This window comes from Pelodiscus sinensis, chromosome 2 (assembly GCF_049634645.1).
Source record: "Pelodiscus sinensis isolate JC-2024 chromosome 2, ASM4963464v1, whole genome shotgun sequence".
NCBI classification, from domain to species: Eukaryota; Metazoa; Chordata; order Testudines; family Trionychidae; genus Pelodiscus; species Pelodiscus sinensis.
The window spans coordinates 236019961-236034279 of record NC_134712.1 but is presented as its reverse complement, the minus strand read 5'-3'; positions in this window follow the sequence as shown (position 1 = coordinate 236034279).

The following is a 14319-nucleotide window of genomic DNA, read 5'->3' as shown; positions in this document are numbered from 1 at the left end:
AAAACTACATTTGTAGACTGATCTCGGCCCTGGTTTGGCATTGCAGCTATAATGAGTATAACACTTTATACTTACATAAAAATGTATAACAAATTTATTGGAGCATAAGCTTTCGTCGGCAAAGACCCATTTTGTCAGATGCATGTAGTGGAACTAGCCAACTACAAAAGCAGTTTCTCTTCTCTTGGTGTTCATACCTCCACATCAGCTGCTAGAAGTGGGCCTCATCCTTCCTGGCTTAATTGACCTTGTTATATCTAACCTTACTCTTGATTGGAACTCTTTTCTTATGCCTGTATATTTATACCTGGAATTTATACCTGGAATTTATACCTGGAATTTTCACAACATGCATCTGATGAAGTGGGTCTTTGCCCATGAAAGCTTATGCTCCAATAAATCTGTTAGTCTATAAGGTGCCACAGGACTTCTCGTTGTTTTTGCAGATTCAGACTAACCCGGCTACCCCTCTGATAAAAATGTATATTTACTGCACATTCACAGTTGAGTACTGGATGGGCTGAACACTCTGGCCTTGATTCAGTAAAGCTGTTAAGTATATGATTTACTCAAGGGTAATGTTCTGTGGGAACATGTGTTTGGTTCAGATTCAGTTGGTGATGATCTTGTTTCTACGTTAAATAGAGATTCGTAGGGTCAGATTGTCAGATGGTATAAATTATTGAATGTGTGGTAAATGCAGCCCTCCCTATTTATCTCTGCCAGACTCCAAGCCCATAGTTCTCACTCTGCTGCCCAGAATGAGAGAAAAGAATATACACAGCCACATTAATTGTTTGTATATTACAATACCTTTTATTTTACTGATGACAATGAAAAAAGCCCATTCAAACAATACATTGAGTTGACCACTCTCCAGCTGTCTTTGCAACAAATGGTGAAAGAGGCAAATATATTGTTCCAATTTTTCCCACTGTATATAATTGGCTTCACTCTCCTGGTAGTACACTGTGAAGATAGCTCCAGTGGATAATCACATTGCCATTAGCCACTCACTCTTAATGGATCATCCAATCAGGAGCTACAGCATACGCAGCTTAATCTACCACAATTTATTTCTTACAGAAGACAACTTTGTGCTTCAAATACAAGCACCATTGAATCCAATGCATCTCAAAACATATCCTTAAGAGCTATCTACAAATGCAGTCTTCTAGATTTTCTAAGGCATTATAAGAAGTGAATGGAAGTTGGCCTTCCTAGAAATGCAGTTTGTGCCTAGTCAATGCTGCTTCTGATATTTTACTGTTCAGAATATTTTAGAACTTTTTAAAAGTATGGCTCAAGTTCAGTTCTAAAGTCAGCCCAAGCTCTGTGTGTGTGTATGTACCTTATTACCTCTGATTCAGTTCACCCATTTCTTTGACGTGTGTAAGATTGAAAAACACTGAAGTAAATTTTTTGTTTTATAAATAACCAAAAACAAAAGTCTGAGACTATTCCAGTGGTCCTGCCTGTCTCTGCTTTTGTAAGATCATGTTATTACTGTAGCAAGTTCTTAGGTGGCAGAATCACTTACTTCATGGTTCTCAGACACTAAGAATGTAAGATTTTTTCAATACAACAAGAAACACTGAAGCATATCCACTAAGATATAAAAGATATTCTGAAATCCAGAAAAATTTCTTGTCACTTCACCTTTCCCTAGTAATTCTGAAAAATATATAAAGGATTTAAGAAAGTTCACCATGTATAAATATAGGGGAACCACATTGTATGGGTTATTTTAATTGGTTAATGATTTTAAATTGATCATTGTCACCCTTGGAAGACTAATTGCTGTTATCTATCACTCATATTTTACCCTTAGCTGGTAAAAGTCTGGGTCAAAAATATGATGTTCGATGAAGGCTAAAATATTCAGTCTTGGGGATCAATGCCCATGGTTAGAACAGAAACTCTTCTGTTGAGCACAACTTCCCTCCATCTCCCAGAGGCTGAAACTTAAATACTACAAGCAAACATGTTTCCATTATAGTAACGACACATTACTAGGGAGGTATATTAGGGGATCCCAACAATGCAGCCCAGTTTTGCATGTCGGAGACTCATTCTTCACATTCAAGTGGTTTAGAGAACAAACCCAGTCTTCAGAGAATTGATGTTTCACTCCTTTTGACAAGAAGCAAGTAGACAGATGTATTCATCACTCACTAATTGTATTCTCAGACATTTACTAGGGGGCTGCACTGCCTGTTTGCTATGCTTGCCAACCCCCATCTCGTTGGTCGCTTTAATGGCCAGAGAGCCTATTAATCTTGCACTTAGCCTGGCTGCACTCTCCATGACCTCGTGTCACTCGCACTCTTCTCCGCTCCTGACCCACCACACCCCTGGTCGGGTCCCTGTATCCAAACCCTCTTGGTCCCTCCTACCTGCTCGTGCCCTTCAATTGCCAGCCAGCCCCCACCACACCCTTTTTGCTCCTGCCTCCCACACCTCTGGATGGGCCCCTGTATCCAAACTCTCTTGGCTCATCCCGCCCACTCATGACCTTCAGTTGCCAGCTAGCCCCCACTTCACCCTTTCCACTTCTGCACCACCCACTAATAAAATAGTTCATTCGTGTGAACTATTTCTTATAACTTTCTGTCTTTCAGAACCTCTCCTGTCAGGCAGCACAGGGAAGGGCTATAGTCTGTGGGTTTGTGGGCCTAACTGAAAACCAAGGACAATAAATAAAACAGGGCCCAACTCCAAATGAATACCCTTTGGTCCAGGTGATCTTGGGCACCTAGCTCACTAGTGAGGGGTAGGGGCTGGATTACGCACAAGGTAGCGAGAGAATTTCCTACTCTCCACATCTGGTTACTGCCCATCTTCCCCGCCTCCACACCAAAAACCTGCCTCCTTCCATGAATTTGTAGAGTTGTGCACTTGGGCTCAGCTCAGCCTTTCCAAACATGCCTGTTGGGTTTTATGTAATGCTGCGTGAACAGTGTTTGGGGCAGTTTTGCTCCATGGTGAGTCCAAGGAGCCTGGAGCGCAGAGAAGCCACTCTGGAGAGCTGAAGAAGTGGCCAGGGTGCAAAGTAACCATACCATCCCCAAAGGGCCTGCTGTGTGGTATGGCCAAAACCTACCCAGCTCGCACCAGGCCCAGGAGTTCCCACCTGCACTAAGGGTCTGGCGTTGATACTCCAGTGGCCTGCCAAGTCAGGGTACTGTGCAATGAGCAGGGGCACTGCCAGCAGCCAGAAGAGGAATGCAGGGAGCCAGGACCCCAGCAGGAAGGGGACAATGCTTTGTAGACAGAGTGGTGGACAAGGCACCTCCAGAGGGCGAGGCCTTCCCGAGGGGGCCCAAGAGGTCCTGAGGCTCAGCAGGGATGGACCCTCAAAGGATTGCACCATCACAGTGTTCGCTAGAGCCTGGGTGTCTGGGGGGTAGGGAGGAGCTGTCAGTGCAGCTGCCCTGCCAAGCCACTGGGTGTCACTGGGCAGGAGGCCCCTCGCCCCCTGCAGCCCCTCAGCCTCAGCCCCTCACTGAAGGGTGAATCCCACACAGGCCATGTCTGAGCTCTCAATCTCCTGCAGGATCTGCTCACGCTTGGGGAGGCTCTCCATCTTGTGTGGGAGGGAACCAGGCAGTGGCACTGCCACAGGATATGCTTGAGACGCAGTGCTGCAGCTGTTGCCAGGGACCGGGCCCCCGCTCACCTTGCCCCCACTCTGAAAGTTGCAGCAAGGGGTCCCACTGGGACAGCCAGTAGATGCCGCTAATACCGGGAGAGGTGCACTCCCTGAGCACCACAGAGGAGGAAGACTGCATGGCTTCTGCCCCTCTATCCCACCCCAGAGCACCAGCCAGGGGGAAAGTGGAGGCTGCAGAACTCCCGCCTCCCCCACCCTTCTCGTTGAGGGGGGGGAACAAGGAGAGCACACGGTTCCCAGAGCACCAAGGAGGGGGGAAGGCCACTTGTCCCAAGAGCCACATGGCTCCGCCCCCTCAGGAATGGGGTAGGGAGGAGGCTGCATGGCTCGTGGCTCCCCAGAGCACAGAGGAGGGCATGTGGCTTGCAGCTCCTGCAGCTTCCCGGAGCAGGCAGGGAGAAGTGAAGGCCAAATGGCTGAAGGGCAGGACACAGAGTGACACATGATGTCACTCTGTCATCCTGCAGGAAAAGTGTGTACACACAGAGAGAGAGAGAGAGAGAGAGAGAGAGAGAGAGACCTCCATTGGACAAAATACGAGAAGCAGTCCTATATGATCTAATAGGTGTTTCCTAAAATTCTTCAATCTCTCTTGAATGAGTTCATGCTAATTATTCTGTACCCAATTTCATATCTCTAAATATTGTCTGTGCTCTCAGACACAGTTAATGGAACAGGAAGAATTCAGATTCAGAAATATTCCTTAATCTTGGCCCTCATCAATCCTTTCACCATAAAGAAATCCAATCTGATAAAACTTATAGCCACTGAGATATAACTTCTCACCTATCTTTACATTAGCCACCTTCATTGTTTTTTATTAGCAAACTATTTAAAATATATTAAATCATTTCCTAACATTCCTGCAATTCTAGAAAGTCTAAAATTTGGACGTGTTTCAGCTTTGTAGTTTTGATGTTATCTGAACAAACTGTATATTTGCACAAAGTGGAGTCAAAACACATTAATATCTCACTTTCCTCCAGGATAATGTATCCTACTAGCTAGATTGTGTCCTTCAGCTTCTCTCTTAAGTACTGAAATGAAGAACACATTCAGCCTTTTAGGACTACCAACCTGATCTGTCATTAACTTCCCAATAATAGCCCTTAATAGCCTCACTGATTCTTTATCTGCTTTATGTGTATTTAAAGAGCATATTATCTAACTTTAATTCCTTTGTTATTTTTGTTTCATTTACCTTCAGACTTGTTTAATAAACATTTCACACTTCATTCTATCTAACCCTTTTTTGTCCTCCTCCTTTTCCTTAGATGTTCTATATCTGGTCTCTCTTTTTTCTTTTTCTTCCCAATCATCCTATAAATGCTCTGATGCTACAGCATAGACTTTCTTTGTTCCCAACCGAGTTTGAGATGGATGTGGAAATGGAAAACTGCATCTCGTGTAAAATTAAAGAATGTGAGACTATGTCTAGCTTTGTGGTAATTCTCTAGTTGTTTGTTTGAAGTTTTGCTCAAAGAACACGATTTCTGATACTATTTTGAAAACATTTTTGCTGTTCTATTCAATGCCTTCATACTCAGATTTACCCTTTGATCTTATACACCATACACCTCCCTAATCCATAAAGGGTGTTAGGATACAATTGTCAAAATGCCTTTCTGGGAGATCAAAGCCATACAAAACTCATAAGGTTTTATATTAAAGTAACTATCAGTTACATCAAGCATGTATACTCAGAGTAGATGGCATCTCTTCAGCAATACATTGAGATGCCAGAAGACCTATCCCTGCATGCACTAGAGGGCTGATTTTCTTATCATTGACATCAGTTTCCTGCTGGTTTAAAACCAGGAGATTTAAAAGGCATTACTCCTGATTCACACTAATGTACTTAAGATTTGTTTTAAAAGTTTAGTTGGATTTTTGAGACATTTGGTTGTGTTCAAATACAACCAAATCACAGAATCATAGACATGGAGGACTGAAAGGGATCTCATGAGGTCTTCTAGTCTAATCTCCTGCTTGATGTTTCTATAGATAAACTTTTCAGACTTCTTTGGTTTATAAAATTGGGCTGGATATGCAGTTTTAAGGATCTGTCTCTTTACTATTTATAGTATTTTCTTCTTATCAGGCCTGAACTATTTTGATCAAACAGCTTCTTTCAAGTCACTTTCCCAATGGGCCAGAATTACAAAATGCTGAAGTGAAATGAAAAGATTAAAGACAACAAGGAAAAAGTTATCTAAATCTTTTCATACTTGATACATAATTTGACTTTTGTTGTACATAAAGGTTCTGGTCAATTCTTATTTAAACTAAACTGGAAACTTTGCATAGTGATCCTGGATATACAGATAGGAAACATGGGGAAACATAGTGCAGCAAAAAAGAAATGAAGGAGAGCAGGGCTACGTCTAGACTGGCATGATTTTCCGGAAATGCTTTTAACGGAAAACTTTTCCGTTAAAAGCATTTTCAGAACAAAGCGTCTAGATTGGCATGGATGCTTTTCCGCAAAAGCACTTTTTGCGGAAAAGCATCCTGCCAATCTAGAAGTGCTTTTCCGCAAAAAAGCCCCGATCGCCATTTTCGTGATCGGGGTTTTTTTGCGGAAAACAAATCTGAGCTGTCTACACTGGCCCTTTTGCGCAAAAGTACTTTTGCCTGAACAGGAGCAGCATAGTATTTCCTCAAGAACACTGACAATCTTACATGAGATCGTCAGTGCTTTTGTGGAAATTCAAGCCGCCAGTGTAGACAGCTGGCAAGTTTTTCTGGAGAAACGGCTTATTTCCTGGAAAAACTGGCCAGTCTAGACACAGCCCTGATGTATTTCTTATAACCTGGACAACTGGTCTTTAAAAATAATCTGAAAGTGTTACCAACAGATTAGTAGCTAAGATTTGTTGTAACTTCAGAACACAGAGGAAACCACAACCAAGCCCAAATAAGCGGATGGGCAAAGTACAGTTACCCAGAGTTTCAGAATCTGTCACCCAGCAAGAAACTCACTTCTTCTCTGCTACTCCCTTATGATTTATTGGTCCTTAGATGAATTAATTCCATTAGAGATTTTCCTATGAAAATAGTTGTGACACTCTATTACTAATGTGACTCCTGCTGAGCAGAAACAAAGGCAGTTTAGGAAAGACCTCTTGTGCAAAAGGAAATGGAAATCAAAAGTAGAACCGCACCCTAGTGGGATTCTTACAGTATTTCTTAGGTCTTTATATAATCTTTCCTCCTCATTACAACAATGATTATCTTATTTATTCTCTTGCATCTGCTTTCTTCTTTTAACTGTGTAATCTGAGCTCTTTGGCTTCACTTTAGTCTGCTTGAGGGTGATACTTCTACAGGCACATAATATGGTTATCCAGCCAAAGGGTTCCTACAGAAAGAGGAAGCTAGTATTCAAGCTTCTGAGATTTAAACTACATTCCATATTTCTAAGATATGTTCTTCACATACTGTAGAACAAAACATACAGTGAATCCTATTAAGGACCAGTTTTCACAAATCTTATTCTTTGAAGATAGTCTCAACCAGGGATTATAATGCAACTTCCTTTCATAATACATTTTCTATCTACAAGGTGTGGCAAAGGTCTTGCTTTTCCCAGCCAGTGTTTGGGCTGGAAGCCTTCCCCATTTGCCAGGGATTGGTGTTTGCACCTGGTTTCTGAGGTAAGGAGCCCAACCCCTTCTTTTGAGACTCCCTCCCCTGCTATTTCTAGCTATATAACAGCTAGCACTTTGCCTCAAGCTCTCTATCTCTTCTACCTTTCCTTCCATCCTTTCACTCTCTCCTCCACCTTCTAACTGGGGAGGTTTTTAAAGGCCTGAAGTAGAGTCAGCTGGCCCCATTCTGGCTGGGGCAGCTCCCAGCCAGCTGCTCCTAATTGTCCTGCAGGCCTCCACCCCTAATTAGCAACCCTTTTGGGGCTGCCTTTCCCCCACTCTGTAGCAGCCCTCATCACAAAGGTAACAGTGGGGTAAACAGACCATCTTCATACATATGTACTTTGATTCTATACAATGTCTTTCAATGACTATTCAAGAAATGTCTTAGAGATCCTTTATCAAGGCTTCATAAATCAAGCTATCTTTCTCAGAGTAGTTTTCCTTGCTACATCCTCCCTTGCTAAAAGCTGGTTTTTTGTTGTTGTTTTTTTAACTGAATCAAAGTGTCATATTTTTCATAAGGATAATATGACTGAAATAATCTTCACTATTTCTGACTTACCATGACCGGGGTATCATTGCAAGTTAGGAAAACAATACCCACCAGGGCTATATCTAGACTGGCATGATTTTCCGGAAATGCTTTTAATGGAAAAGTTTTCCATTAAAAGCATTTTCGGAAAAGAGCATCTAGATTGGCACGGACGCTTTTCCGCAAAAGCACTTTTTGCAGAAAAGCGTCCGTGCCAATCTAGTCACGCTTTTCCGCAAAAAAGCCCCGATCGCCATTTTCGCGATCGGGGCTTTTTTGCGCAAAACAAATCTGAGCTGTCTATACTGGCCCTTTTGTGCAAAAGTTTTGCACAAAAGGACTTTTGCCTGAACAGGAGCAGCATAGTATTTCCACAAGAAGCACTGATTTCTTACAGTAGGAAGTCAGTGCTTTTGCAGAAATTCAAGCGGCCAGTGTAGACAGCTGGCAAGTTTTTCCGGAAAAGTGGCTGATTTTCCAGATAAACTGGCTAGTCTAGACACAGCCCAGAAGTTTTTCAATTTAAAAGTATTCTCCCACCTTCAAATCTGTAAAGGCACCTTCCAAGGTCAACAGCTACCTCAAAGAGGGGAAAAGACTGAGCTGCAGCAGAAGTTATACTGTAGCCAAGTGAACAAGCTTTAGAACTTTGAGACACTAAATAGACTCTGAGCCCAGGTCTACTCTAGGGATTCCTGCTCCAATGATAAAGTCAATATAACCAGCATTGAAGCAATAATCCTTCTGCACCAGTTCTGCAGAGCTGGTCATTGTGTGCAGCTGCTAGACTTTCACCTCCCAAAACAAGTCCTAATTTTTGAGCTCACTCATGGGCAGAGATCCTAGGGTGATCAGAGGAAATGCTACAAAGACACGCTGAAAGCATATCTCAAGAAGACTGATGTGGACATCACAAGCTGGGAGGGGCAAGCCTTCAACTGACCCCAATGGCACCACAGCGTCCATTAGGTGGTGGCTTGCTGTTAGGAGAAGTGCCTTACCCTTGAAGCTCAAAAGAGAGAGAGATAAGGTAGGAATAAGAAAGGACTTTCTCCCAGTAGGCAGCTGACCCACCAGGAAATACCTGTACCTACTGTGGGTGGGCTGTGACTCCAGGATCGGACTCCTGAGTTGTCTCAAATTTGTGGCAGACATCACCCTTGAATCGAGGGATTGTCAGTGATGATGATGACTACAGTATGTACATGCTGAATTTAAATGATTTCATATTAGTACCATCCTTGTCTCATATACCCATTTCATTTTACTTATTATTTGTGCAATGATTTTGAAATCAGCCCTTCATTGGAATGCACCAGTGTTAACGTCATTACTGCTCAGATATCTCTATACCAGACATGAATTGCTCTTTCAAAGGCTACCAAACCCTTTTACTTCACAAATGGGTACATACCTCCCCCTTCGCCTTCCTGTCTGTCTCCTCAAAACTCTCCTTTCACAGTAATCCCCTCTTTTTTGTCATTTCCTAGCCAAGTTCTGGCTATTCCCATAATATCACACATTCCAAATGTGTATGCGCTGTCAGCTCTCTTATCTTTGCTGCTAAGCTGCTTCCATTTGTATATAAGCACTTTAATAACCTCTGTTTTTCATCTTTTTTTTCTTTCATATTAGTGCTCATAAATCCCAAAGTTAATCTGACCTTCCTGTAGCTCATTTCTAGTAAAAGTGCAGGGTTTCCCCATTTTCTACTTATCTATCGTTCATTTCCATTTTTATTTTCTCTGCATATTTGTCTTCCCTCTGTACTCCTAGTTTATTCCCAGTTTACTCCCAGCTTGGAGTTCTTCCATTATGCATATTGATTCTGAGAGACTGAATGTCTAAAGAGACTGCTGTTAATGGAATGCAGAGCCTTTCACCTCTAACTTGCTGCTTCTAATCCCTCCCACTTTGGTAGTGCTTGAAAAAATTGTTACTGTTGGTTGGTTGTTCAATGGCCTGCATTAAAGAAGTTGAGATTTTCTTAATCCAGTTCCTGAAGGACAGTATCTAGAGGTGTGAAATGTATGGAAGGCTGTTTTTATAATGGGACAGCCATTTAATGACTTAAAAACATTCTTCCATATATTTGTTTAGCACCACACACATAAAAAGCTAAGTATAGTACACTTCCAGCCCACTCAATTAGCCTCGTTAGCACAGGCACTACAACTGACAGGCTGTGTCTACACTGGCGGGGAGTTCTTATTCAGGAACACTGATGTTCTAATGTGCGAAATCAGTGTTTCTTGTGCAAGAACTATGATGCTCCCGCTCAGGAATAAGTCCTTTTGCACAACTGTTCTTGCGCAAGAAGCCAGTGTAGACAGGCAACATGAATTTCTTGAGCAAGAAAGCCCGATGGCTAAAATGGCCATCATAGCTTTCTTACACAAGAGAGCGTCTACACTGGCACGGATGCTCTTGCACAAAAGCACATCTCTTGTACAAAGGCACATGCTAGTGTAGATGCTGTCTTGCACAAATACTTTAACGCAAGAACTCTTGCGTTAAAGAATACTTGCGCAAAATCATGCCAATGTAGACTTAGCCCCAGGTTTTTTTTTTTCCTCTCCCTTCTTTTTCTGTTATAAATTCTGGGTTCCCATTTTTTTCCCACTCTACCTCATCTGAAGAAAGCACAGTACTACTTGTTGTTTTTTAAAGTTACAGACTAATGCAGCTACCCCTTGTAGCCAGACACAAACCCCATCTTGTTTTTCCACTAACCCCATCTTGTTCCCCGCCCCCAGAGAGCAAGAGAAAGGCAGTCAGCCTTTGATGCCCTGGGAACACAGGTGTGCTGCCTGTCCCTGACTCTACCATAAACAGAAACCTGACAGTAAATGGGCTAGCTGAAGACCCGGGGTCTCCCGTCGCCCTGATGGCTAGTACCAGTAATTGACACACCTGCACTGTCCCAGGAGAGGAATCTTCGCCCATCACATACCAGAGGTGCCCATTGTCTGCATTTTCCCAGGTGTAAATTATGCTTTGCACCCTTCGTGGGAAACTTGGTGTTCAAAGCCATTTTTCCTAATTGGCCACTTGAGACCAGGAAGAAGCCTACATGACCCAAGGGGTATAAAAAGAGGTTCAGCAGCCCACCCCATTTGAGCTCCAATCATCTATACCTGCTGGCAGGTATTGATTGTCTCCCGAGGTCTGTGGGACGCCCAACCTCGCTCTACTTCTTCCCGAGGGATTGAGAGAAAGACGCTGGCCACGCCAAGTCTGGAACGCAGGGGTGAGAATATATACCTGCTATGTGTCTATTTTGCATGCATTTAATAAGAGCTCAGAGAACCAAAAGGGTTTCATGGTACCTGTAAGTGACTTAGTGTAATTTCTGTCCTGTCCTTTGTAGTGTCTGTGTTATCTGTAACACAGTAGTAGCATTTAACAACTAAGTTTACCCTGTAACTATAAAATAGTAACTGTTTAAGCTTTAACCTGACTCCTTCAGTTGCTGTAACAGAACCAAGCACAATTTAAAAGAACTTCAGCCGGTCATAAGGGACTCACTGCCCTGACCGTCGGCTGACACCCCTATGAGACTTGTATCAGAGAAAACCCACACTGAATTCTGACAGTGAGAAAGAGACCCTCTTTTCCCAATGCAGCAGTGAGGATATTTTAAAAGGCAATGTAGATACTTGACAATCAGAAAATTAACAAGTTGTAATGGGGTTCAGCTGCAAACACACGGCACTCAAAAACATAACAGTTAGTAATGTGTCCTTAAATGATAAAAACAACTGATGCTGATCAAAAATATCTGAAGTTCATTAGGAGCAGCCAAGCTCATCAACAATAAATGGCTATATGAACTTGGGGATAAGATACTTCACGTGTAAGTCACTTCACTCGCTCTCTGCTGGCATTAGTTTGGCTTTAAATAGCAAGAGATGCTTTAACCCTAAAGAAGACACAGCAGCATGCTTTTCATCTCAGCGATTCCCTTGCTTCCCTCCAACCTCACTCCTCATTTCTCCTTCTGGGTCTTGTCTAATAGAAGTTTGTGGATGTTGATGCCTTATGGGGGAAGCAGTAGCCAAAAGCATCTACTAGACTTGGCAGTTTTCACAGCCAGGGCCATCCCCTACTTGTGCTTGTGCCCTACATCAAGCATTTAAATAGTAGACTCACAGTGGGTGATGGATTCCTCTTGTTGTCAGGTGTTTGGACCCCAGACCACTATTCACATCAGCTCAGTTACAAGTGATACAGTATCTTCCTTATTCTAATTTCAGAACAATTAAGCTAATACCAAAATATCTTCCCAGTTCACATTATCAGACTTTGTGTTAGGACACTCCTTTACCCTGGCTTACTTCCTCCTTTGGAATCCGCATTCATAGAACAATGCTCTGCTTAATTTTAAAATACTATTCGTTCCCCACCAGGGGATCCAGTACAAAGAGCTCATTAGACATGTTCAACACAGCTCTCTAAACTCAACCAAAGCCTAAATAAAGCACACACAACATCTTTCTAAGCACACAAACACCACTCCTATCTCTTGTTGGAAGTAAAAACAGGAACACAAAATGTTGTTCTCTTTGGAATCCATGCTGGAGTGCAGGCTGGCTCACTCTCTTAGCTCCTCCAACAGAAAGTGAAGCTGTGAATAAGAACTGCAGAGATATTTGGTCTGCATTACTGACATTTTCTTTACTTTTAGTATCAGTAAAGTCCAGAACCAAACTTGGTCCCATGACTAATATCAATAATAATGTGAGTATTCTCCTGTAATATTTAGTCTGTTTAAAACTGCTGATTAATCACAAACTCTGACACTGGAATTCATAATTTATTTTCTTTGGGTACGTCTACACTACAGCGCTAGTTCGAACTAACTTAGTTCGAATTAGTTAATTCGAACTAAGCTAGTTCGAACTAACGCATCTAGAACTAAAAACTAGTTCGAACTAGTGTTTTGCTAGTTCGAACTAGCAAGTCCACATTGAGTGGACTCTGAACAGGGCTTAAGGATGGCCGGAAGCAGTGCCGGCAGGGCATAAAAGGAGGACTTAGAGCATGGAGATGCTGTCTCAGGCTAGCCGAGGGCTGCGCTTAAAGGGTCCCGACCCCCACCCCGGACACACAGTTCTAAGGGGTGCCCCGCTTGCAAAGAAGTTCTGGCTTGGAGTGCCCTGAGTGCCCACACTGGGCACATCACACCACTCGGCCATCAGCCCGGCTGCACTTGCCGCAGGCTGCCATCTGGGGAGAGGGAGTAATTGGGGGGCTGCAGGAGAGCTTCCACCCCCAGAAGCCCGCAGAGCCAGCCCAGCCCTCCCCATCGGGGGCTCGTACCCCATTCCTCCCTCACCTCCTTCCACTTACCCTTCCTTAGCCCCCCTTCTTATTGATGTACAAAATAAAGATAACGTTTCTTCCAACATTGACTCTGTCTTTATTGAAAAAAAACTGGGGGAGACTGGGAAAAGGAGGTGGGAGAGGGGAAGAGAAAGGCTGGGAGAGGGGAGGGCAACTAACATGATCAGGGGTTGGGAACAGGTCCCAGATGAAGAGAGGCTACAGAGACTGGGACTGTTCAGCTTAGAAAAGAGGAGACGGAGGGGGGACAGGATAGAGGTCTCTAAAAGCAGGGGTTGGGTGGAGAGGGTGCATTCAGAAAAGTTCTTCCTGAGTTCCCATAAAGAAGGACTAGAGGACACCAAAGGAAAGGAATGGGTAGCAGGCTTCAAACTAGTAAGAGAAAGTTGTTCTTCTTCCCAAAGCAAATAGTTAACCTGTGGAACTCCTTGCTGCAGGAGGCTGTGAAGGCTACAACTAGAACAGAGTTTAAAGGGAAGTGAGATCAAGTGATGGAGGTTGGGTCCATGGAGTGGTATTAGCCAGGGGGTAGGAGTGGTGTCCCTGCCCAAAGTTTGTGGAAGGCTGGAGAGGGATGGCACGAGACAAATGGCTTGGTCATTGTCTTCGGTCCATCCCCTCCAGGGTCCCTAGGGTTGGCCGCTGTTGGCAGACAGGCTACTGGGCTAGATGGACCTTTGGTCTGACCCAGGACGGCCATTGTAAGCTCAGGGCTCAGGGTCGGGGGTCTCAGTGGACCCCCTTGATTTTCATGCACACCTGGTCCTGGGTGGCCAGGCTGGCAGCTCTCCTGCCCTAGACGGCCACTTTCCTGTGCCTAGTGCGGAGATCGTGGACGAGGTCCACGATGTCCGCACTAGCCCAGGAAGGTGCCCGCCTCTTGCGGTCCAGGGCAAACTCCCGGGAGCTGCCAGCCTGGTCCCGGCAAGAGGGGGTGGGCTGGGGGGCATCGGGTGGGTGGCTCTGTGCCGTGCCAGGTGCAGGGTCTGCTAGCTGGGTGCTGGCAGGCTTGCACCTGGCACGGGCACCGTAGCCAGCCCGTGCCCCTTTAAGGGCTCCAAATTCGATTCAAATTCGAACTAGCGGAGCGCTAGTGTAGCACCTATTAAAGTTAT